The sequence below is a fragment of the Octopus sinensis genome, linkage group LG10, assembly GCF_006345805.1.
Source record: "Octopus sinensis linkage group LG10, ASM634580v1, whole genome shotgun sequence".
In the NCBI taxonomy this organism is placed as follows: domain Eukaryota; kingdom Metazoa; phylum Mollusca; class Cephalopoda; order Octopoda; family Octopodidae; genus Octopus; species Octopus sinensis.
The window spans coordinates 57,673,472-57,699,148 of NC_043006.1; the positions used below are offsets into that span (position 1 = coordinate 57,673,472).

The 25,677-nt window shown below is 37.4% G+C and overlaps 1 long non-coding RNA gene across 2 annotated transcripts in view; it reads left to right on the plus strand.

The window, feature by feature from the left end:
• Positions 1–25,677, plus strand: part of LOC115216531 — a 47,998-nt gene that overhangs the window by 2,102 nt on the left and 20,219 nt on the right. The window lies entirely within an intron of this gene.

The following is a 25,677-nucleotide window of genomic DNA, read 5'->3' on the forward strand; positions in this document are numbered from 1 at the left end:
TACATTTCTGAGTTCAAATATCGCCGAGGTCAACTTTGTCTTTCATCCCTTTCGGGGATCGATGAAATAAAATATTATTCAAGCATTGAACTCGATGGCATCGGTTAATCCCCTCTCCATAAAATTGCTGACCATGTGCCTAAATCAGAAACCATTATTATTATTATTATTATTATTATTATTATTATTGTTGTTGTTGTTGTTGTTGTCGTCGTCGTCGTCGTCGTCGTCGTTGTTGTTGTTGTTGCTGTTGTTGTTGTTGTTGTTGTTGATGATGATGATGATGATGATGATGATGATGAAATTAAGACGGCGAGGTGGCATGCCGGGCACTTTGCCCATGTTTACATTCTGAGTTCAAATTCCGCCGAGGTCGACTTTACCTTTTATCCTTTCGGGGTCAATAAAATAAGTACCAGTTGAGCACTGAGTACTGGGGTCGTGGTAATCGACTTACTCCCACACCGAACTTACTGGCCTGGTGCCAAAATTTGAAGTCGTTATTATTATTGTTGTTATTAGGCGGCGAGCTGGCGGAATCGTTAGCGCGTCGGGCGAAATGCTTTGTGGTATTTCGTCCGCCGCTGCGTTCTGAGTTCAAATTCCGCCGAGGTCGACTTTGCCTTTCATCCTTTCGGGGTCGATAAATTAAGTACCAGTGACGCACTGGGGTCGATGTAATCAACTTAATCCGTTTATCTGTCCTTGTTTGTCCCCTTTGTGTTTAGACCCTTGTAGGTATTTCGCTATGTTCTGAGTTCAAATTCCGCCGAGGTTGACTTTGCCTTTCATCCTTTTGGAGTCACAAAAATAAATACCAGTTACGCACTGGAGTCGATGTAATCGACATCGACTTCAGGCATTCCTTCGATATAACTCGACAAAATCAAAACGTTTCACTTCGGGTATTTCCATGAATTGTGGAGGATAGATATAACGAAATTATGCCAACAATGTCTCGTTTTAAACTTGAAGAAAATAAGCCTTGCATATTTGTTCTTACCTGTTTCATGTGTGTATGTAAAATCCGCAAATTTCCAAGCAGAAAACAGAATCGAACTGTCATTTGCTTCTACGGAAATACCCGAAGTGAAATGTTTTGATTTTGTCGAGTTATATCGAAAGAATGCCCGACTTAATCCCTTCCCACCAAATTTGTGGCCTTGTGCTTCCAGTAGAAAGAATTATTGTTGTTGTTAAGGCGGTGTGCTGGTAGAATCGTTTGCACGTCGGGCAAAATGCTTAGCGGCATTTCGTCTGTCTTTAGGTTCTGAGTTCAAATCCCGCCGAGGCCAGCTTTGCCTTCCATCCTGTCGGGGTCGATAAAATAAGTACCAGTCAACGTAATCGACCTACCCACTCCACCGAAATTGCCGGCCTTGTGCCAAAATTTGAAATTTGTTGTGGTTGTTGTAGTTATTTCAAAGGTCGTGAGCTGGTAGAATTGTTAGAGCGTCAGCAAAATACTTCACGGTATTTGTTCCGAGTTTTTAGGTTCTGAATTCAAACTCCTCCGACGTCAAATTTTTCTTTCAAATCTCTGGGATCGGTAAAATAAAGAACCAGTCAAATAGTGAAGTTGACGGCATCGACAAATCCCCTCTATTTAAATGTGCTAGCCTTGTGCCTATAGTAGGAACTATAATTGTTGTTTCAATTTATTTTACAGAAATTTGATCAAATCATGATCAATGTTCGGTAGATACAAGAACAGTTATCCTAGGATTGAGGGTTGAAATGATTGTTTCATCTCCATTGTTTATCGATGTCGAAGTTTAGTGAGAGGACGATATTCTTTTCTACTCTAGGCACAAGGCCCGAAATTTTTGATTAGATCAACCCTAGTACGCAACAGATAAAGTTGTCCTCGACGGAATTTGAACTCAGAACGTAAATACATACGAAATATGTGAGAGGTTGATATTAGGCCTATCCTAATCGTGATTTGATCTTATTACGCTAAGAAGTGAAAGCGTATGGCCTGTTGATTATAGTGGATCGTGAGGTGTGAATTTAAGGAATCGACGGTGTGTTGTGTCCTTGAGCCAGGCACTTCTTTTGACGTTGGTTCACTCAACTTACCTGAAAATGAGAACCAGTGAAAAGTAATCGTCCTACCTACACAAATATGCCCTCTACCTCGGCTTTTGTTTCTTTGTAACTTTCAGAGATATGGATTTTTTTTTTTTTGATAGAAATTTTCTACAAATACGTTTCAGATGGTGTAGGTTCTGATAATATGGGAATTTGTTGAGAAAAAAAAAAAGTTTTCGGAGGAGAGGGAGAGATTAATCGCACTCAACACTATCTGAAAAGTATTTGTAGAAAATCTTATTAAAAAAGACATTTTTCTGAAAATGATGAGAAAATAAAATTGACTTATGTGAATTATCCAAACTTCGCTCCTCACCCATCTAAAAAAATTTTTCACATAAAACAAAAAAGAAAAATCGATATCTGAAAGGTATCTAAAGAAAATTTAATTTAAAAATATTTGTTTTTTTGAAAAGTTTAGAAACCAAGTCGGTGGTGGGGGAGTACATACTTGAGAGATATACCAGATAAACAAATAATAATCGGCAATTGTTGACTTCGTAGGTTTCAACGATCAACAAATACGTACAATAGAAGGAACATAGAGTCATATAAAACAAATATTAAACGACACATGGTACTTCAAGCAATCTACTGTAAACATATTCACTAGTTTACCTGACGTCAGTCACATAAACAGAGAGTTTTCACACCATACATCAAATGTACGCAGGATATTCAAACACCCCGGTTTTCAAACAATAGTCCCAGTGTTGCTAAAGTATGCTTCGGTGTCGTAATTTGTCCCAGTTTTAAAATTTCATTTTAATTTCAAAAACGAGTTTTCGTAAATATTTTCCTCTCTCTCTCTCTCTCTCTCTTCTCTCTCTCTCTCTCTCTCTCTCTCTCTATTATATATAGATATATATATATATATATATATATATATATATATATATATATATATATATATATATATATAGATAAGTAAGTTGGTTTGTGAAAGCACGTGGGTGAATATATAGAAAATATAGGATTTTCACTCTTTACTATTTTCTATATATATATATATTATATATATATAATTATATATATATATATATATATATATATATTATATATATATATATATATATATTTATATTTATATATATATATAATATATATATTATATATATATATATATACTTTGATACTTTGATACTTTGATACTTTGATAGGTTTCGGCATTATTGGCCCAGGCCATGTCTAACTTAATAGCACCACCTGGTATATATATATTATTATATATATATATATATATATATATATATATATATATACGAGAAAGAAGCAACAAGAATGGATTAGTTTTTAGTACAATTGTACTAAAAACTAATCCATTCTTGTTGCTTCTTTCTCGTTTATAATCACCCCACATTACTGTATGGATAACACCATATAGTTTTTCTGGTGCATCTAAGTTAAGTACCACATTCAAGTAAATTCATTGGAATTTACTTGAATCTTAATTGCTTTTATATATATATATATATATATATATATATATATATATATATATATATATATATATATATATATTACTCTTTTACTTGTTTCAGTCATTTGACTGTGGCCATGCTGGAGCATCGCCTTTAGTCGAGTAAATCGACCCCAGGACTTATTCTTTGTAAGCCTAGTACTTATTCTATCGGTCTCTTTTTGCCGAACCGCTAAGTTACGGGGACCTAAACACACCAGCGTCGGTTGTCAAGCGATGTTGGGGGGGACAAACACAGACACACAAACATGTACACACACGTACACACATATATACAAATGTACGACGGGCTTCTTTCAGTTTCCGTCTACCAAATCCACTCACAAAGCTTTTGTCAGCCCGAGGCTATAGTAGAAGACGCTTGCCCAAGGTGCCACGCAGTGGGACTGAACCCTGATATTTACGTGAGTGGTTTTAGATTTTCTACTCTCTATAAGATTCGTTTTCTTTTAGAAAATACGGTTTCGATTAAAAATTTGATTGGTCAATTTTCATTAGAAACCTATTATTATTATTATTATTATTGAGTGAGAGCAGTTCATGCCATCAAAGTGACACTGGGGTAAAATATACAAGCCAATATACCCATCATGACTACCCGTCTGATAAAGGTACACCAGGCACATGCATCACAACCATATGTGCGCGACATGGTGATCTCATATCAAGATAAACAGCACATACCTTCAGGTGGGGCCCAGTTAGAATTTCTTCAGGTTGAGTAGCTCCCTCGCTCAAACGGTCCCTGAATAGGGTTGCTTAAGGATGTTGAAAACCACCCTGTTTTCCATAGTGAACTATTCAAACCCCAAAGATCCCTCTCACACATGGCTATGATGCTCCCCCACTACTACTTCTGCTCGTGATCAGAGATCACATATCGTCAGCCACTAAGGGACATGCTCAACTGGTTAAGGTCAAACAATTGACAAGCAAATCTGTGTATTGAGCAGAATATTTGCTGTAGCCCATCTTTTATACCAAGACAAAACATGTACATGTTTATTATTATTATTATTATTATATTATTATTATTATTATTATGTTTATGGTTATGAAATTTATGTTTTAACTAAGTACACAGCTAATAATTATTTTCACACATAAAAGACATATGACGCGAGTACGTTCGCGTGATGTGCGAGAAAGTATGCATGTGAGTCCGTATCTGAGAGTGTGAGTATGTGTCTACGTGTTTATTTGTGTGTGTGTGTTTGTTTGTGTATATGTCGGTGTGTGTATGTGTGTGTTCATGTAAGCGCGAATGTGTGTGTTTGGTTGCGTTTAAAAAAAAAAAAATGCAATCATCTTAAATGCATGACATCGCTATAAATTATAATTCATTTACCGAGTTCAAATTCCGTTAAAGTCAACTTTGCCTTTTATTCTGTGGGGTCGCTAAAATAAGTACCAGCTCAGCGCTGAGGTCAATGTAATCGACTTCCCCCTCCCCTTCACAACTGCAGGTCTTGTGCCAAAATCTGAAACAACAAATGGCGGTGCCCCAGCATGGCCACAGCTCATAAGCTGAAACTAGAATCAATCAATCAATCAATCAACTATATTTGTCTAGTTCATTTTAAAAGATATAAAATTGAATACACATCAAACGTATTTTATACTAAACAGGGTTTTGAACAATTAGCATTTTGTTACGTTTTTCATCAATTACCCATCACTTCGATATTTTTGCCTGCTATACTCAAATGTTAACCATCATTCGTGTACGTTGCACTTTGATTAAGTGCGGTTTGTTTTACTTTGTCCACCAATCTTACTTATATGTACAATGTTCGAAAGAAGATCACCATACATACATACATACATACATACATACATACACACATACATACATACAATATACATACGTACATACATACAAGAGACCAAAGTGTACGTACGTCGCTATATTTTATATATAAAAAATGCAAAACTGGGACAAGAACGCAAAACATCCAGACAGGTGAATATACATACATACATAAATACATACGTACGTACGAGAACTTTAAGGTGAAATAACTACGTACGTACGCATGTATGTATGTATGTATGTATGTATGTATGTATGTATGTATGTATGTATGTATGTATGTATGTATGTATGTATGTGTTTGTTCTTCGTTCGTCTGTGCATTTAGTATATGTTTTTCAACTTGATCTTCTGCATCTTTTTTCAGTTCGTTTGTTTATTACTATACGTGTTGGACTTCATATAACGCAACGCACTCCTTATTTTTGACCCTATATATATATATATATATACATTTTGACCATATATATATATATATATATATATATATATATATATATATATGTATGTATATATATGTATATATACATTTTGAGCATATATATATATACACATATACACACATTTCAATATGTGACCACGTGTGTATCGTTGGCGATTTTCTTTCTCCGTCTTCCCTTCATTGGATCTTTCCTTTTTCTATGTTTCTGACGAAGAGCTCCGCTCGTAACGTTAAATCCTCCTTCTTTCTTTCCTTTGCCGAGCGTCCAATAACACTATACTTGTTCCACGTCCTGGCGTTGTTGTATTTTCTCTTTGTTCATGTTTGGATTAACTATACACACGCACACACACATACACACACACACACACACACACACACACACACACACAACACACACACACACACACATATATATATAAATATACATATGTATCTTTTATTTTTTACTTACTACAGTCATACTGCGGTTATGCTGGGGCACTATCTTGAAGAGTTTAGTCTAACAAATCGACCCTAGTACTATTTTTTTTAATTATCAAGACTGGTACTTATCCAATCGGTCTCTTTTTCCTAAGCCACTAAGTTACGATGACGTAAACAAACCAGCACCGGTTCTTTCAAAATCCTTTTTCTTTCACACGTTCATTTGTGTAAGTTTGAAATTGCACTCTCTGAGAGAGCATGCTTCAATTGCCGGAGACATGTTGAATTACGTAAAACGTTTGAGAAAGAAACTTAATTGTTTCTTGCAATACATAAATCTAGCACAAAGTCTTTTTGTGGACCCTTAAAATATTACTATAGATTCTTAATTTTCTATTTTGCTTGCATGGATCCCCCTAAACCTTATATGGAGCCCCAGGAGTTATACGGGCCCATGCTGAGAATCCCTAATCTAAATAGTCATACTTGAAACTTCTATGTTCAGAAGTTTTACCTGACTGGATATATATTTCTTTATTGCCCACAAGGGGCTAAACATAGAGGGGACAAACAATGACAGACAAACGGATTAAGTCGATTATATCGACCCAGTGCGAAACTGGTACTTTATTTATCGACCCCGAGAGGATGAAAGGCAAAGTCGACCCCGGCGGAATTTGAACTCAGAACGTAACGACAGACGAAATACAGCTAAGCATTTCGCCCGGCGCGCTAACGTTTCTGCCAGCTCGCCGCCTTTAATGACTGGATATAGTCTTATGTAGACCTAATCCCATGAAAACCGGAAGAAAACATGCAATAATACTGAAGGAGATGTTAGTCGATAAAATCAATCCCAGTATTTGGCTGGTACTTTATTCTATCGAATTTAGAAGAATGATAAGCAAAGTTGACCTCGGTGGGATTTGAACTCAGATTGTAAAATGCTGTAAGTAAATACCACAAAGGATCTTCTTCGACGTTCTAACGGTTCTACCAATCCACATGGCGTAGAAATAAAAAGAAATTAAAAAATCAAAGGCTCTTTCCGGGTCATGGGATCATAAGGCATGTTTCCTGTATTCTGTGGCATGTATATTGATGGAACGGCAGTCTGTCGCAGGATTATTCATTTTTTGCCAGCTGAGTGGATTGGAGCAAAGTAAAATGAAATGCTTTACTCAAGAATACAACGCAACTCCCGTTTCAGGAATCGAAACCACAATCTCACGATCATGAGCTCAACACGCAAGTCACTAAGCCACGCGCCTCATAATGGCCTCTAATTTAGAAATAGCATAATGGTTTCTAATTTAGACTCAAGGCTTGCAGTTTTGAAGAGGAGGATTTTAGCCAGTACCATTGACACCAGTATTTGAATGGTATCTTATTTTATCGACCCCGAAAGAATAAAAAGCAAAGTTCATCTCGTCAGGATTTGAGTTCAGACCACATTCGCGTAAAAATGACATTACATCGTCTCACACAAACAAATTGGTTTAATTCCTTTTTGTCTAACACCATTTGCGATGCTTCAATTATCAAATCAGTTATTAAATCGCTTGTATTAGTTTTGAAATCGCAATCTTTGTTAATAGAATCAGGAATTCTAATCAAGTCTTGAGAGACTGATTCTATAATGACACACATTATAAATGTGTGTCATTATTTGTTCTACATAAGCTAATATATACTGCTCACCTTTTAAAGAGTACTGATGTATTGTTACCTTCAAGGAATATAAATCGAGATTATGATGCATCGTGCCAAACTAGAGCTTTTATAATTTGGCAAATACGATCACTAATGGTGATCGTATTTGCCAACTTATTAAAGTAAAGTTTTCCTCAATTATAGAATTTTCGATGTGTCAAAAGCTTGTGTGTCAGCTATGCGTTATAATTTATCTCTTACTTGTTTTAGTCATTGGAAAGCAGCCATGATGGGGAAGCACTTTAAAGGATTTAGTCGAACAAATTAAACCCCGTTTTTATTTTCTTTAAGTCAGCTACTTATTCTATTGGTGACCTTTTGCTGAACTTCTAAGTTATGGGAACGTAAAGAATCCAACACTGGTTATCAAGTGGTGGTGGAGGATATACACAACATATACAATGGGCTTCCACACGCATACACATACATATACGATGGGCTTCCGCACAGTTTACGTTTACCAAATTCACTCACAAAACTTTGGTCGGCTCGGGGCTATAGCAGCGCCCGGGGTGTCACACATTGGAACTAGATCCGAAACCACGTGGTTGCAAAGCGAGCGTCTTAACCATACCGTCGACCCTTAATTGACTAATAGGCTTTTTAACAAATTTTCACACTTCTAGCTATTCTTTCAGCAATTATATTTAATCCTAGTGCCTTTCCTAGGTTGGCATCTAATTTTTATTATGCCATGTATGAAAGTTATAATCATGAAATTGACAGGGATCGTCACACACTTTGCCTCGAGTTATGCCATACTGACGATTTAAAATAATGGATGAAATGACGCTATACATGGCTACCTACGACTAATATTTTAAAGATCTTTATGTGTATATTGTGTGCACCTTCTTCATTACTCTCTGGTTTAAAATTCAAATGTCCAACCCTACTTGAATTCATCTAGAAATTATTGTCTCGCCTACGATAGCTATCCGTCGGGGACTGCCACGTGCATGAATAGTTTTTAATGCCCGCCTCACTATCTTTGCTTCTTTATTCCGAATTGTTATTACTTCAGCCCACTCACTATCTGTATCATAACATATTAAGAACAATATTTAATGTTTGGCGTAAACATGAACCATATACACACATCTCTTTAATTACTTTAGATTTTACTGGATGAAGTAACTCTGGTTTTATTCTAGCTTGTCAGACATTTTCTTTCATATCGTGTCACATCTTCAAGGTATTCTCTGAACCATGCTTCTAAATTAAACTGGTTCTTTGTTGCCGCTGAGACAGTGTACATCATCATCCGCAACTTTTATCATCAATGTTCTCAAACAGGTTGGTGAAACAAATTAATTCTCCATTACACATGATACCATCTACTACTGCTAACATATTTTTCATAACGTGAATGGCATTTCAGCAACAGAACAACAGCTCCAATTATTATTAAAAGTCTTTTTTAATTCACCTGATAAAGTATTATCATTACTAGTCTCCAGTTTTGTATTTTCACATCTTATTAATTAGTTTCCACAAAATAGCTGAAGAAATTATTGTCATCCTCATTATCATGATCACGTTTATCTAAACCAACATTATTAATAAATTCCGACTGTGATAATACATTAAAATACAATATCTCAGATGCTTTTACATAAAATATTTTATAAACAAATGCTATCGTTTGTAAGGCACCTATCTTAAAATATTGGTGGATGTTTACTTTATGGAAACCATAATTTTTTCAAAAAAACAAAAAAAACAAAAGATAATAAATTATCGTGGCCTTTAACCTGAGACCAATTTATATTTTCGGTCAAACAAAAAATTGTGTGATCATCGACACCGTACAAACGCCAAGACTTCCCTTTTTCAGTACTTATATACCTAGCTTCGTGAAAGCACGTGGGTTAGTGGTTAGGGTATTCGGCTCATGATCTTAAGGTTATGAGTTCAGTTTCCGACGATGCGTAGTATCCTTGATCAAAACACTCTATTTCACGTTGCTCCAGTCCCCTCAGCTGGCAAAAATGAGTAGTACTTGTATTTCAAAGGACAAGCTTTGTCACGCTCTGTGTCATACTAAATTTTCCTGAGAACTACGTTAAGAGTATACATGTCTGTAGACTGCTCATCCACATGCACGTTAATTTCACGAGCAGGCTGTTTTGTTGTATGGATCAACTGGGACTCTCGTCGTCGTAACCGGCGGAGTGTCAGTTATACCTAGCTTCAGCTAGGTATAACTCTTATAATGCTCTTGATAAAAATAATACAGAACGGCCGTCTTGCGAAATTATCTCCGATTGAGCCTTTTCATTCGTGACATCATAAATCTGGCTTCGATACTAACCTCAGCCTATACCAAGCTGAAATGCATTTTGTTGCCGTTCTCCCCATGAAAATAAGGCATCATATTTATGATCAACCATACTTAAAGAAATTCACAAGTCCAAGAGCGGGTACTTCTCACTTCTCTCTTGATGATTCTACATTTCTAACTCTCACTATTAAGTGATGATCTGGTGATGTACCCCCTTTGTCAGTCTATATCCTTCAAAAGATATTTCGCCAGTTTCCAACATACATTTAGCTCCATTGCTCAGCATGCCTAATAATTCCAACTTCTTTATGATCTTATCTACTTAAATATATAAATTTGCAACATTTTCCCCTTAATATATTTAGTTAGCTTGTTCCTTAGTACTTTAACTTTTAGGATCACAGTGTCCTCTTTGGGAGTAAGTTCTCTGTAGTATAGGTATTGTTTTGTAACAATAAGTTAATACTAATTGTTTACTTTGATGTTATAACTTGCAGTAATAAGCAGGTGTTGACGTAATTAACATACTATGCTAATGTTTCTAGAAAAGTGCAAAGTGTTTGTGGATCCATCGCTTCTGAAGATTACTTACATTGATATTATTTGATTTTCTTTATAGATATTCTTATGAAGTTAAGATGACGCTTAGATATTGGTGCCTAGTTTTGGGAGGTTCAGTGGAATATATAAATTTACAACAGTATTAGCACCGATACATGTGACATCTGAATAAACAATAACTTTATCGATATCCTTTCCAACACTATGGTCAGTTATTCTCTGAAACACAGCGTTAGGTATTTTAATCCTAATATGGAAGACTTGGCCCTCTTAAAAGACCTGTTAGTGCATTTATTCTCATAATATATTTTGCTTCAGAAAGCACACCTATCTAATGACATATTCCCCTTTTAAACTAATTTAGCAAAATGGTTCATGCAAGAGAGAAAAGAAAATATCAATTTAGTATTTGGAGTTGGATAAGAATCTGAAAAAGAAAAACTTTTATTTATACCAGCTTTATAATCTCCACATACTTTGAGGTTTCCCTCTGCCTTATGCTCAGCCATTAATGGAGAGGACTGAATTCTTCATTCAGGAAGAACCATTTGTAAAAGACCTTCATTCATTAGTTTCCTCAGCTTTGTTATGACTATTGGTGTTACATGTATTTATAATCGTCTTTCATCAAAATAAGATGGCTTGATATTTCTTTGGAGAATACTATTGGAATTAAAACCTCTTAATCACCAAAGTTTTCCTGGATTAATATCGAATTAGTTCATGAATTAATGCTGAACTATTAACAATCATTATGTCCAAACCATACAAGCCATTTTTTTTTACATTCAGTAACAATAACTCTACTTCTATTTATTCTGTAACCGACTTCCACTAATGCATGACATTTTTTCTAAAATTCCAATGGATGATTCATGAAATTCATTTCGTTTGAGATCATACTTTCTTAATTTTGATCTGTTCAAATCAATTCAGAAATCCTGAGCCATTACAGTCACCTGATTGTCAGCATCAACGTGCATTTCTATGTAACATTATTGAGTTGTGCATTGATCGTTGGCGTGTTTTGAGGCTTGTCTTATAAACACTAACAGAATCTTGCCTTTTAATTTCGATAACCATTTTTTGTAGGAAAAACATACAGCATGAAATGTTGTTTTTTTTCCACACTTGATACAAGTTTCATCAAATACAGGACAGTTTGATTATGCAAGATTATATTCACAAAACAACATTTGTAACAAGATTAGTATATATATATTTCGTTTTTCTCATTTATCTGAAATTCTGAAACAATTTAAATCTGATTAAATGAATTCAATATATGCATTATTCGGGTTACTCGACAGAAGACACCGTAATACTTTTACACGATGTCCAAAATGATAACATGACACCTATGTGTCTCGTTTGAACGAATCGTATCAACTATTGCGTGCTGATCTGTATGTCCGTTTTTATCTAATTAGCAAATACTTGCTGACTCACGTAATATTTCAGAATAACTTTGAAAAGACTGGAGCCACACTTCTTTGTTTGATGTTGTGATAAGCCTTAGACCCTTTAAGCTAATGTCGATTTCTTTTGGGAAAGAAATGATGGTATTATCGAAGATTTTATGCTGCTAAACTTCATTATTTCAAGTTCCAGAAGTTTCTCTATTAACAAATATATATAAAAAAAAAAGAACTGTCACTTACAAGCCTCATTTCTAGATTAGTCGTGCATTGTTATTAACCGGTGACGCAATTGACGTATTTATCATACACTGCTCCTCCAAATGTAATATAGTGAGGTGCTGGTCAGAAGTTGTGTAATATAGTGTAACGCAGAGATGATAGTAGCTTAGTGAAATGTACTGTGGTGCTGTGTAGTTGTGTAGTGTAATGTAGTCTTCTGTAACATAGTATGTTGTAAGGTAATGTGTTTGGAGTAATATCCAATAATGTCATACTAAGCTAGCCCCTTTAAATATTTTCGTATCATATTTTCCAAAGTGTGAGATACTGCTCAAAGCGGCGAGCTGGTAGAATTTTTAGCACAACAGGCAATCATTTAGTTCTGAGTTCAGTCCCACTGTGTGGCACCTTGGGTATGTGTCTTCTACTATAACTTCTGGCCGACCAAACCCTTGTGGATTTGGTTGACGGAGATTGAAAGAAGTCTGTCGTATATTAATGTGTGTGTGTGTGTGTGTGTGTGTGTGTGTGTGTGTGTGTGTGTGTGCACTTGCACGCGTGTGTGTAAGTCTTTGTGTCAGTGTTTGTCCACCGCCACTGCTTGACAACTGGTGTTGATTTGTTTACGTTCCTGTAACTTAGCGGTCCGACAAGAGAGACCCTTAGGATAAATACCAAGCTTGACAAAAATGTAGGTAAAAGGGTCGATTCATTCGACTAAAAAATTATTAAAGGTGATACCCCAGAAAGTAATATCATGGACGACTGCACGAGTTGACAGTGTCTTGAGCCGCTCCTGATCGTGTTCGGTGAAGAGCCGGCAAGAGTGAAGTTGGTGTGAGATGTCAGCCAGCTCCGAGGAACAGGGACTACAGTAGTAACGGTAGAGAAGGCAGAGTAAGAAAACCGGTTAGATTGTGATGGCAAACGACGGGGGACTTTGACTAGGACCCAGTATAGGACGTAGATATATGATATGTAGTAGCAACAACTCCATCTCGGACGTAGGATTAGTATTTGATTGAGGGTCACACTTAAGCTTCGTATAAAGATGGTAACTACTGGAAGCTGAAGTATTCTCTAGACTTGATGGTGAAGCTAATTTTCGTAATTTATTTTGGTTATCTTGAGGATATGAGATCACAAAATAAGATTATCAGGAATGGTAAAGCTTTTTGTTTACAGTGTATACGTTTGTAGTGAGTCAGGAAAGCTATTTTATGTTGCTGCGGCATTATACAGTTGTGCTATGGCATATTCCATCCAATCAGGGCTTGGCACGTAAGAATACAAAAGGTAGTTCTTTACCCAAGCAGAGAAGCGCGGTTTTTAACTAGTTGACGAAAAGACGTCACCGATGAACACTCGGCATCAAACCGAGAAACCAGCGGTCCCGAGGGACATGGCATTGAAGATACACGTTTACGTCTGAAACGACGCCGTGAGAAGTCCTCTCACTCAACCTTATTCAGGACCTTATCGTGTTCTTTTCCTTTCTAACAAACATTTCACCATTGACTACAATGGTTCCAGAGACACTGTCTCTGTTGATAGGCTTAAAAGGGCCAATACAGATGCTCATAACCCGGAGCCTCATATACCCCACACATACACCGCTTCACACACGTCTCCTCCACCCCCACCAACATACGGAACGACAACCCGCAGTGGTCGTCGTGTCCATTGGCCCAAGAGAATTTGTAAAACTATTTATATATGACCCATCCCTATATGCCTGTCATTGTCTCAATTTTGCACGCTTGCTTTTCTTAATGTATTCATTTCTCCCCCATTGTTTGAACATTTTGCTTTGCATTTTCTCCCTTTTCTTTCTTACTGTTGTTTATATCGACTTGTAGTCTGAACAGTGGGTACTGTAGTGAGTCAGGAAAGCTATTTCGTGTTGCCGCGGCAAAGTACAGTTGTGCTATGACATACTCCAATCAATCAGGGCTGGATGCGTAGGAATACAAAAGGAAGTTCACTGCAGAGCAGAGAAGCGCGGTTTTTAACTAGATGGCGAAAAAACGACACAGATGCTATAGTTCCCTTTTCAATATAAAACAGCTTCTAGTTTCTCACCACCAATCTCGTGCGGCCAACTTGGAGTTCTATCGGCTCTCGACTTGTCACCTACTGAACAACCTAGTTTATTTATGTTAACTTCGCTCCTCGAAAGTCTGGATGACATTAGCCACAATATTGCCTCATAATGAACTGTATATTTTCGTTTAAGCTAGCTTTGTTCCTATAAGTTTACAACGGCTTCCAACAGAATCAGTTTGTGCAAAAGTAAGTTATAATACTTTACCTGACTCACATATGCATACGGGCATACTACTTGCCAGCATTCGTTCCTATTTTAATAAAGTCACAATCTTCTGTTGTGTCTGGAGAGAGTCATTTTCTTTTTGTGCCTTATAATTTAACACACTCACCGGTAAAATTTCCACTTATTTCTTATTTTTATTTTCCTAAAATTTTCGTTGCGTCTTGCAACCTTTTCAAGACTATTGAAAAGGTTGCAAGATGTGTTAAATTATAAGGCACAAAAAGAGAATGACTCTTCCCACCAACAACAGAATATGCTTCAACACACGAACTCATATAAAGAATCTTGCAAACCAAATCCAAAAACGAAATAAAGTCACAATGTTTTGTTTAAAATCTGCCTTCTGATATTCATTACACAGGCTTCTCAAAAGCGCATTTAATGGACTTTGTCACGAACACTTTTCATACTTTAAATTAGTGATCACTCCACACTAAACGTTTTTCTAAAGTGTACGAATTTTATTATTCTGAGCAGAGCAGACGTTGTTAAATCCAGGTCTATTCGACCATTTTTATGACGAGATTAATTAAATGATCGAACAACTAAATACAGTTCACAAACCAGTGACGAAGCCACGGCATGGTCATTCCACCTGTTAGAAATAGTCTTTAGAAAGAAAAGATGCACTGGCGAACACAGTTATGAATACATGTGTACCAGAAAAAGAAAAGTGACTTGTCACTCACCGCAGAATAGTAGTTTAAACGATTAAAAGTCGACACAAAATGTAGAGCTGATATTTTTAGAAGTGGGTCGAGGCATCGTAATAATCGAGTGAATAGTATATATGGCTCTATAGATGACGTAAAGTAAATTAAAGGAACTTATATCACACATATGAAACCTCACTGAATAAGATACATAACTCTAAAACTGAACAGTTGTGATTGTTGTTAGTAAGCAGGTGATAAATAGTAATGCAAATGATTATTCTAGATGATACAAATGATTATCTCGTATGTTTGTTGTTCATTGACGTACCATCTTCAAACACAGAAGACAACCAATATTTTGTTTCAAGTGATTTATTATTGTATGTTAAAACAAACCATAACGTCATTGTTCCTGGTATCAAACCTACAGTCTGCCAATCTGCTGTCTCATCATCATCATGTTGTTCTGTTGACAATACTGTAGGATTTTTTGTTATCTATCTCTGTGTGATATCTCCACTTGTAGGGTGCTCACACATTTCCCTACAATGTTGTAGAAAGGAATGAAACGGCAGGAACATGAATAGCTGAACAAATAACAATAATAGTTTATTATTTCACAGAAGGAGTTACTTCATCGCTGGTCATCGGTAGCATGAACGCCTGGGTTAGGAAGGCAGCAGAGTCGGATTAAATCACCATGGTTAAAACAGTCTTGTTCGCCTTCGAGTCTGGTTCACCCCTTCGCTCGGAGCCTTGTCGGAATAGGTCTTAATTCATCGACCACCAAGAGCCAAGAGGCTTGGAATAGCGGGAAAAGTTAACTGCTCCTGATTACTGCGCATGCGCATCAGGGGACTTCCGGCGGCCTACCGGATGACACCAAATATTGCACATGCTCAGATAGACATCCCAAAATGGCGTCTGAAACCTGGCGTCACTACAATACTGATAACGTACTTACTATTCAGTGTCTCTTAATTCCCCTTCGTCTTCTACAAAATTGGAGAAAGAACTAATGGAGCATAACACCACCGACTCCAAATGATAAATTATCATTTCAACCTATACTTCACCGAGTTCATCTATCATTTATTACAAGTAGATTACATTAATAATTTACAAAATTAACTTTTCTTTATTTTGATCCACTGTTAAGTTGAATATTTTTTATAATACATATCAATTTATATGTTTTGTATAGTTGCTCGTACCATCAAAAGTGATGACATATGGAATTCATATTTTGTCAAGATTTTGAACTATGTCTTGTAAACACCGTGCTTATTTTGATTCTCTTCATTAACACCTACTCTTAATCTTCTGATGCAGTGGTTCTCTTTTTTATCTTTGATAGCACCCCTCCTTCCTTCTAAGTAATTGTTATACTTAGCACCCACCTATGTGGTGGGTCAGGTATCTTTGAATTAAGTTAACATGATAATTTATAAATTTTACTCTAAAATTAGATTGTATAAGCTTTTAAGAGTGAAATGATAAAAAGTTAATGAAGACAAAAATTGTAAGTTTACTTTATTCATTGCAAGTTTATGACTTCCCTGTGGCTTATGAGATCTTATTTTATTTCAATAACCATTACAAGTTTAATCATATATAATATCATATATCATATATTAACGAAGGCGGCGAGCTGGCAGAAACGTTAGCACGCCGGCGAAATGCGTTGCTGTATTTCGTCTGCCGTTACGTTCCGTGTTCAAATTCCGCCGAGGTCGACTTTGCCTTTCATCCTTCGGGGTCGATAAATTAAGTCCAGTTACGCACTGGGTCGATGTAATCGACTTAATCCGTTTGTCTGTCCTTGTTTGTCTCCTCTGTGTTTAGCCCCTTGTGGGTAGTAAAGAAATATATATTAACTACTATTCGTAAAATTTAGTATGTTAATTATGTTACCTCACCGCCCCCTAAAATATGAAACTTCCCTCGACACACCCAGCGCCCGCTTAGGGGCGGTACCGCCCACGTTGAGAAGCTTTGTTGTAACGGTTTACTCTCATCAACTCCTCTGTATCTATCTATTAATCTCCCTCTCTCTTTCTGTCTTATGGTCTTTTCATCTGAGATTTCTAATTCTGAGTCGAAGACTTTTGGTTTCTTGAGCTCATTTTTCTGCTTGCTCTATAGCGCCGCATGCACTCGGCTCTTGTTGCACAACATACATATATCCGTTTTTCAGGGATCTCCTGGAATTTCGAGACCTCCTCTCTGATTTCGTGCCTTGGATAGTTGATATTCATTGCTTTAGATGAGGCGGTGAGCTGGAAGAACCGTTAGCACTCTGGGCAAAATGCTTAGCAACATTTCGTCCGTCTTTACGTTCTAAGTTGAAATTCTGCCGAAGTCAACTTTGCCTTTCTTCCTTTCGGAGTCGGTGAGATAAGTACCAATTGAACACTGGGGTCGATGTAATCGACTTACCCCCTCTCCCAACATTGCTGGGCTTGTGGCAAAATTTGAAACCAGTGTATAGTATATATGTATGTATGTATGTATGCATGCATGTACGTACGTGTCTTCATCTTTATGATGATGATTATCATCATTTTTCCATGTTTGCATAGGTCAAACGGAATTTAATGAGGCAGAATTTATTGTTTACCCCTCAGTCAGCTTTGATTGAATTGTATTCCTTCAATGAAAAACCCATCCTTTTTTTTCCTTCCATACATATGTATGTATGTTAGGTCACTTGTGACGTCTCTTATGTGTGCTGCAGGTGACATCGAATCCAGTGATCTGTTGCATGATCGAATCGTTGATCACTAAACCGGCACCCACAACCGGACTAGCCTAGTGAGAAGAGTTGCTAGAAACCCCAACAGGACGAAACAACTAGACCTGTCAAAAGTACGGATGAACTCAGTGTAGGTCCAACGACTATTAGCAATGACACGGCCTCTCACAAAGTCGGGTTGGGCTGCGGCTTGCTGGTAGACCACTGAGTGTTGAGCCACCCCTCAGCTTTTGTTCAAGTATGTCTCTTCTATTTGAGGGTTCTTTCCGCAGTGTGTGTCATAAAAAAACCCCTCAAATGTGACACGATAAGCACTTGACTGGAACCCGCAGGGGAAGAGGAAGCGAGGACGCCCGAAGCAGGCATGAAAGCGGGAGCATTTTGAACAAGCTCAGGACCACCGGCCTGACATGGGAAGCAGCCAAGAAACACGCCAATGACCGCAAAAAGTGGAAAACAACTGTTGAGGTCCTATGCTCCACAAGGGGCAAAAAGGATAAGAAGAAGAAGAAGATGTCTCTTCTGAGAAATGATCACTCTAATATAAAACCAGATATGCAGGGAATGCATTGGTAATTTTGAGGATCTTTTCCTTGAGCTTGAGATCACGGTGCTCCCACATTCCTGAGCGTGTGACCCATATTGACACTAAATATTGGGTTGTCCGGAAAGTTCGTGCCGATTTTTAAAGGAAAGAAAAAAAGGCCAATAAATACTTGCCATTACATTTTTAATCAACCAAATATGAACCATTTTGATCATGTCAATAGGCTGGAAACATAGGCTCGGGAACAGGGTGTGCGGAGGTTGGTTGTGGGGATGGGTGAAAGCACCCTACACCTTAAAATTCTTTTGGAGTGGGGGCAATGAAAAGGTTTAGAACATGCCCCTGGAACAACTTCATCGCCAAAACGAAACGAACATACGCCTGAAAAACTTCATCGCCAAAACGAACATTACTATTCCATTATTGGAATTATCTGATTCGATTGATGTACAAATATAATATTGGTTTCAAACATTTTAGCACAAGGTCAGCAATTACATTGACTCAAGTGCTCACTTGATACTTATTTTATTGACCCCCAAAAGGGATGAAACGTAAAGTCGGCGACATTTGAACTCAGAACGTAAAGGCAGACGAAATGCCACTAAGCATATTGCCCGGCGAGCTAATAATTCTGCCAGCTCACCGCCTTATGTACAAATATCCCTTCTTCTAAGAAGCACAAGGCCTGAGACTTTAGGGGACTATTCGACTACATCGACCCCAATGTTTCATTGGTATTTAATTTATCGACCTCGAAAGGATAAAAGGTAAAGTCGACCTCGGCGGAATTTGAACTCACATCGTGCAGACGGACGAATTACCTATTTCTTTATTACCCACAAGGGGCTAAACACAGAGGGGACAAACAAGGACAGACATAGGTATTAAGTCGATTACATCGACCCCAGTGCGTAACTGGTACTTAATTTATCGACCCCGAAAGGATGAAAGGCAAAGTCGACCTAGGCGGAATTTGAACTCACAACGTAACGCAGACGAAATACCGCTAAGTATTTCGCCTGGCGTGCTAACGATTCTGCCAGCTCTCCGCAGGACGAATTACCACTAAGCATTTCAGCCGCTGTGGTAGCGATTCTGCCAGCTCACCGCCTTAAATGTAATCTTTTCTACTCTAGGCACAAGGCCCGAAATTTTGGGGGAGTGGGTGCCAGTCGAGTAGATTGACCCAAGTACGCAACTGGTACTTAATTTATCAACCCCAAAAGGATGAAAGGCAAAGTTGACCTCCGTGGAATTTGAGCTCAGAACGTAAAGACAGACGAAATAAAATATTCTTTTCTACTCTAGGCACAAGGCCCGAAATTTGGGGGAGGGGTGACAGTCTATTAGATGGACCAGTACGCAACTGGTACTTAATTTATCGACCCCGAAAGGATGAAAGCAAAGTCGACCTCAGCGGAATTTGAACTCAGATCGTGCAGATGGACGAATTACTACTAAGCATTTCGCCCACCGTGCTAGCGATTCTGCCAGCTCGCCACCTTAAGTATAATATTAATTCTTTCTACTGGAGGTACAAGGCCTCAAATTTGTGGGGAGGAGACTAGTCGATTACACCAACCTCAGTGTTTCACTGGTACTTAATCTATCGGCCCCAAAAGGATGAAAGGCAAAGTCGACCTCGGCGGAATTTGAACTCAGAACGTAGTGACGGGTGAAATACCGCTAAGCATTTCGTCCAACTTACTGACGATTCTGCCAGCAAGCCGCATTAGATATAAAACTAATAATAATAATAATTATTATTATTATTATAATTATCATCATCATTATTATTATTATTATTATTATACCTGAAGGTCTAATGAGCGTTCTGCAAGCTTTGTAGGACCGAAAAAATTGCACTGATATTACTTTGTCAACGATAAACATACTCGTCTAGAAGTTGACAGCCATCATCATGTATGTACGAATGTAAACGTGTATGTATATACGTACGTATGTATATATTTGTATGTATGTATATTATTATGTATGCACACATGTATGTATGTATGTATGTATGCATTTATGTATGTGTTTGTATATAAGTAAGGATATATATACATATACATATATATATATACATACATATATATATATATATATACATACATACATACATACATATATACATACATACATATATATATATTATATATATATTATATATATATATTTGTATGCATGCATGCGTGTATATGCAGTAGAGAAAACTAGGGGGAAATATGAAAAAAAAATTATGAGAATGAGACTAAGAGAGAGAGAGAGGCTGAAATATAGATATACAATTAGAGAAGATTTATAGATACATGGATCAGACACACCTAAAGGTGATTCGTGTTTAACAATGTTTATATGGCGACATGTCGTCACATGTTGGTAAGGCTATGTTAAATATATGAAAAGCTTCGCTGCTGAAGAATCTGTTTGAGTTTGTAAATTCTGAAGAAATATCGGTTTGTATTTCTTATAGCTTCGTAATTAGAAATTCACGTCAGATCTGATTACCCTTCTTGTTAAAACAGACTGTCAAATATCTCAGTTAAGGCTAGACTAGACATCAAATTATCATTTTGCCCATCTTCTTATTGCTAGTGTCTGATTCAAACTGTGTACATACGCACAACCAGACACACACTCACATCACTCTTTCTCATAGACACAGAAGATACAGACAGTCTAACACAGTTAGAATGAAAAACCTTCAATGAAAAACCCATCCTTTTTTTTCCTTCCATACATATGTATGTATGTTAGGTCACTTGTGACGTCTCTTATGTGTGCTGCAGGTGACATCGAATCCAGTGATCTGCTGCATGATCGGATCGTTGATCACTAAACCGGCACCCCCAACCGGACTAGCCTTCAACCAGGACTTCAACCGGACTTCAACCAGGGTTCCGCCAGTACAGTCCAGGGGTTCCGCAAGAAGTTACAAAACTGCTAAAATCGGCAGTAATTTTTATTTCTCTTGTGCAGATATGTGTGCATAAGATTATTAAATTATTGCACAGGGGTTCCTCGAGCCAGTGGAATGTTTCCTTGGGGTTCCGCTCCAGCCAAAAGGTTGAAAAGCACTGGTCTAACATAATGCATACACACACACACATATACATAAACTAAAAAAATACTCATTATAGACGTACACATGCATTTACACTCCCTCTCACAAACATGTGTACATATCCAAACAATTACCTTGCCACACACACTCACACAAATCATTCTCATCATCATCATCATTGTCGTTTAACGTCCGCTTTCCATGCTAGCATGGGTTGGACGATTTGACTGAGCACTGGTGAACCAGATGGCTGCACCAGGCTTCAATCTTGATCTGGCAGAGTTTCTACAGCTGGATGCCCTTCCTAACGCCAACCACTCCGAGAGTGTAGTGGGTGCTTTTACGTGCCACCGGTACGAGGGCCAGTCAGGCGGTACTGGCAACAGTCACGGAAAATTGTTTTTTTTTTTTTTCCGTGTCACCTGCACACCGGCAAAAGTGCCAGTAAGACGACGCTGGTAACGATCACGCTCGAATCGTGCCTCTGGCACGAACGCAAGTTAGCTGCTCTGGCAACAAGGGAAACACACACACACATACATATATTATGGACTCTCCCGTTGAAGACGACGTATGAGTTCAGCTTTTGCCGAACGACCTGCACACATCATTTGTTTATAGTGATCAAATGTTCGTGCCGAACATTATCTCACTCTCTCCATCGGATCGACGTTGTCTGAACAGGGGCACAGTGTACCACGCATCAGGTACCGAAGTGATAGCAGAGCAAAGATGAAGTGTTTAGCTCCAAAACACAACGCACCTCCCACTCTAGGAATTGAAATCACGATCAAGCAATCGTAAGTGCAATACTCTAACCGCTAGGCCATGCACCCTCACACACACACACACATACATACATACACACACACACGAAAAGTTCCTGGTTTTAAGGATATTGTAAAAGGCGAGGTTGGAAACCCAACCTTCTGAGTTCTTTTGCAGGGCTTAGTAAAAATGAAGGACCACTGCAACAAGTGTGTGAATCTGAGAGGGGAATATGTTGAATAAAATGATAAGTAACTGACCCTCCTACATTTTCTTTTACCTAACGCCAGGAACTTTTCAGCAGACCATGGCATATAGGTATATATATATATATGTGTGTGTGTGTGTGTGTATGTATGTGTGTATATGTATATATATATATATATAATATATATATATATATAATGCAAATACATGAACATGTATGTATACAAATACATGTATACACGCAAACACAAAATCCAAGTTCTTCCGATATAATTGTTCATTTGCTTAGCATTTACTCATGGCAGCATGGGTTAGACAAAAAGTTATTTGAAGCAGGATTTTATGGACAGATGTTCTTCCTGTCATCAACCTTTAACTGTTTGTCAAGTAAGGGATTTTTCTTTTGTAGATCTTGGAAATCACAGAACAACTGGTCTATAACATGAATAAAGGGATGTATGCATCATGTCACCGTTTCACTTGGATGGTGGCAAGAAAAGCTGTGGAATGTCAGCACTCAGGATCTAGTTAATTTGATTCACAGATTCTGCATGTTTTTTTTAAGGAAGTAAAAAATCTGAAAATCGGTTGTATTGATGTAGTTTTCCACTCTTATTGCTGTAAATCCACGATCTTGTGAAGAAGAAGTTACAGAGGTTTAAAAATAAAAAAAAAAATCTTTGTATTTTTAGTCAATAGTGAGACAGTGGTGTCAACTTTAAGGTTGTTCCCTGTGAAATTTATAGTTTAGCTTCTGTGAAATGACCTGTTACCTGTGGTTGCTTTATGTGTACTTCAGTATTATGTATACCTTTTATGTACATCATTAATATATAAGTTCATGTATTCATATGTAAGTTTATATGTACATATGAATCAATTTAACCAGATCCAATACACAAAAAACACACACACATGAACGCACATATATACCCACACACACATATACACACACAAATACCTCCTCACACACAACACCCACACATACACATACGTACATACACGCACACATACACACACACACACACGTGCAGTACAGACGGGTGAGGTGAAAGACATCACAACGTGCGATTGTCATAGTAACAAGCTGTTAATCTTTTCTGCTCTAGACACAAAGCCCAAAATTTTTTGAGAGGGGGCCAGTTGATTAGATCAACTCCTGTATGCAATTGGTACTTAATTTATCAACCCCAAAAGGATGAAAGGCAAAGTTGACCTCAACAGAATTTGAATTCAGAACATAAAGACAGACAAAATACTACTAAGCATTTCACCAGGCATGCTAACGTTTCTGCTAGCTGGCCGTCTTGGTAACAATCTGTTAATGCCTCGCTGTCTGTTGATTAGCTAAAATTACCCAAATTTCCCAACTTTAATTAAAAAAAAACATTAGATTCTTTAATTTATGAGACAAAGTAATTGGTTTATCATATTCAGAGTTGCATCGATACACCAAAATTGAAAGCAATCTGAGCAAAATTAAAGGGGACTGATTTTGTGAATCAATTTAACTAGATCCCAGCACTCCTTCACAGATGCACATAAACACTCATATACATACAGACAGAGGGAGGTGAGGCAATAATGCCAATCCAGAAACCGGTCCACGTGAGTCCTAACACTTGAATGTATGCTAAGAGATTGTCTTAGCCCATTTATCTTTGGATGGTTGATTTCTGTAGTTATTATCGGTGTATTTTGGCAATTAAGATAAGAGTTTTGACTGTTATTTCCAGCAGGTAGACATACATATTATGTCCTTTGATTAATTGTAATCCTTCAGCAACAGACAGATATGTGTTTATGTTCTCCTCTGTGAAGGAGCTGGCTTCAACAAAGATAAAAGGTTCTATTGTTACAATGTAGATATAAAAACAATGTCACACTTTAAATTTGAGGAAAATCTTGCATAATTTTACTGTTCCACTTACAGATTCTGTTTGTAATGTGCAAGTTCTTTTTCTGGAAACCCAAGCTTATCCAGATTGCCACTTAAGCATGCATGGCAAGCATCCATGCTTGTATACATCTTTGTATGTGTGTGTGTGTGTGTAATTATTCAGTTTTATTTCAAAATTTCTTGCCAATAGAGAAACAGCTGGTTTCTCACCTAGATCCAAGGCTCCTTCGTGGGAATTTCAACAACACCAACAGGGTATTTTTGTATGTATACATGCAAATTTGTATGTTTTCTTTTATGTACGTAGTTTTATGCATATAATTGCATATCTAGACATGCTCATATATACTTAAATAGATATACTTATACATTTATATACTTGTATATTTATATACTTGTAGTTGATGACGATGTCCAACCCATGCCAGCATGGACAACGGACATTAAATGATGATGGTACTTAAATTTAAATATATACTTATGTATGTCTGTATACTATAAGCTTCCACACATTTTCTACCTACCAAAATCACTCACAAAGCAGTGGTCAGCCTAGGGCTGTAGTAAAGATACTTGCTCAAGATGATACACACAAGGACTAAATATTAAACCATGTGGTTGCAAAACAAATTACTTAACCACACATCCATGTCTAGTCTGTCTTGGAAATGCTTGAGAAATTGCCACAAAATGAACATCACAGCTGGGCCTTTATTAGCGTATCTTAAGGCCTGGGAACCCTGGGCTGTTGTCCAGGGGTCACACAGATCTAGAGATCTCAATGCTAATCTATGTATGCTCAGGTTGTGTATGAAGTGGTCCCAGTGCATTGCTTTCCCTATAAAGTTGTTAAAATGGTTTTAACTCTTCATGTAGGTCAGTGGTTTACAAATGGGATTCATATAGCCCTTGGGGTCCATATAAAATTTTATTGTTAAAATTTATCTGTGTAGGAGTGGCTGTGTGGTAAGTAGCTTGCTTATCAACCA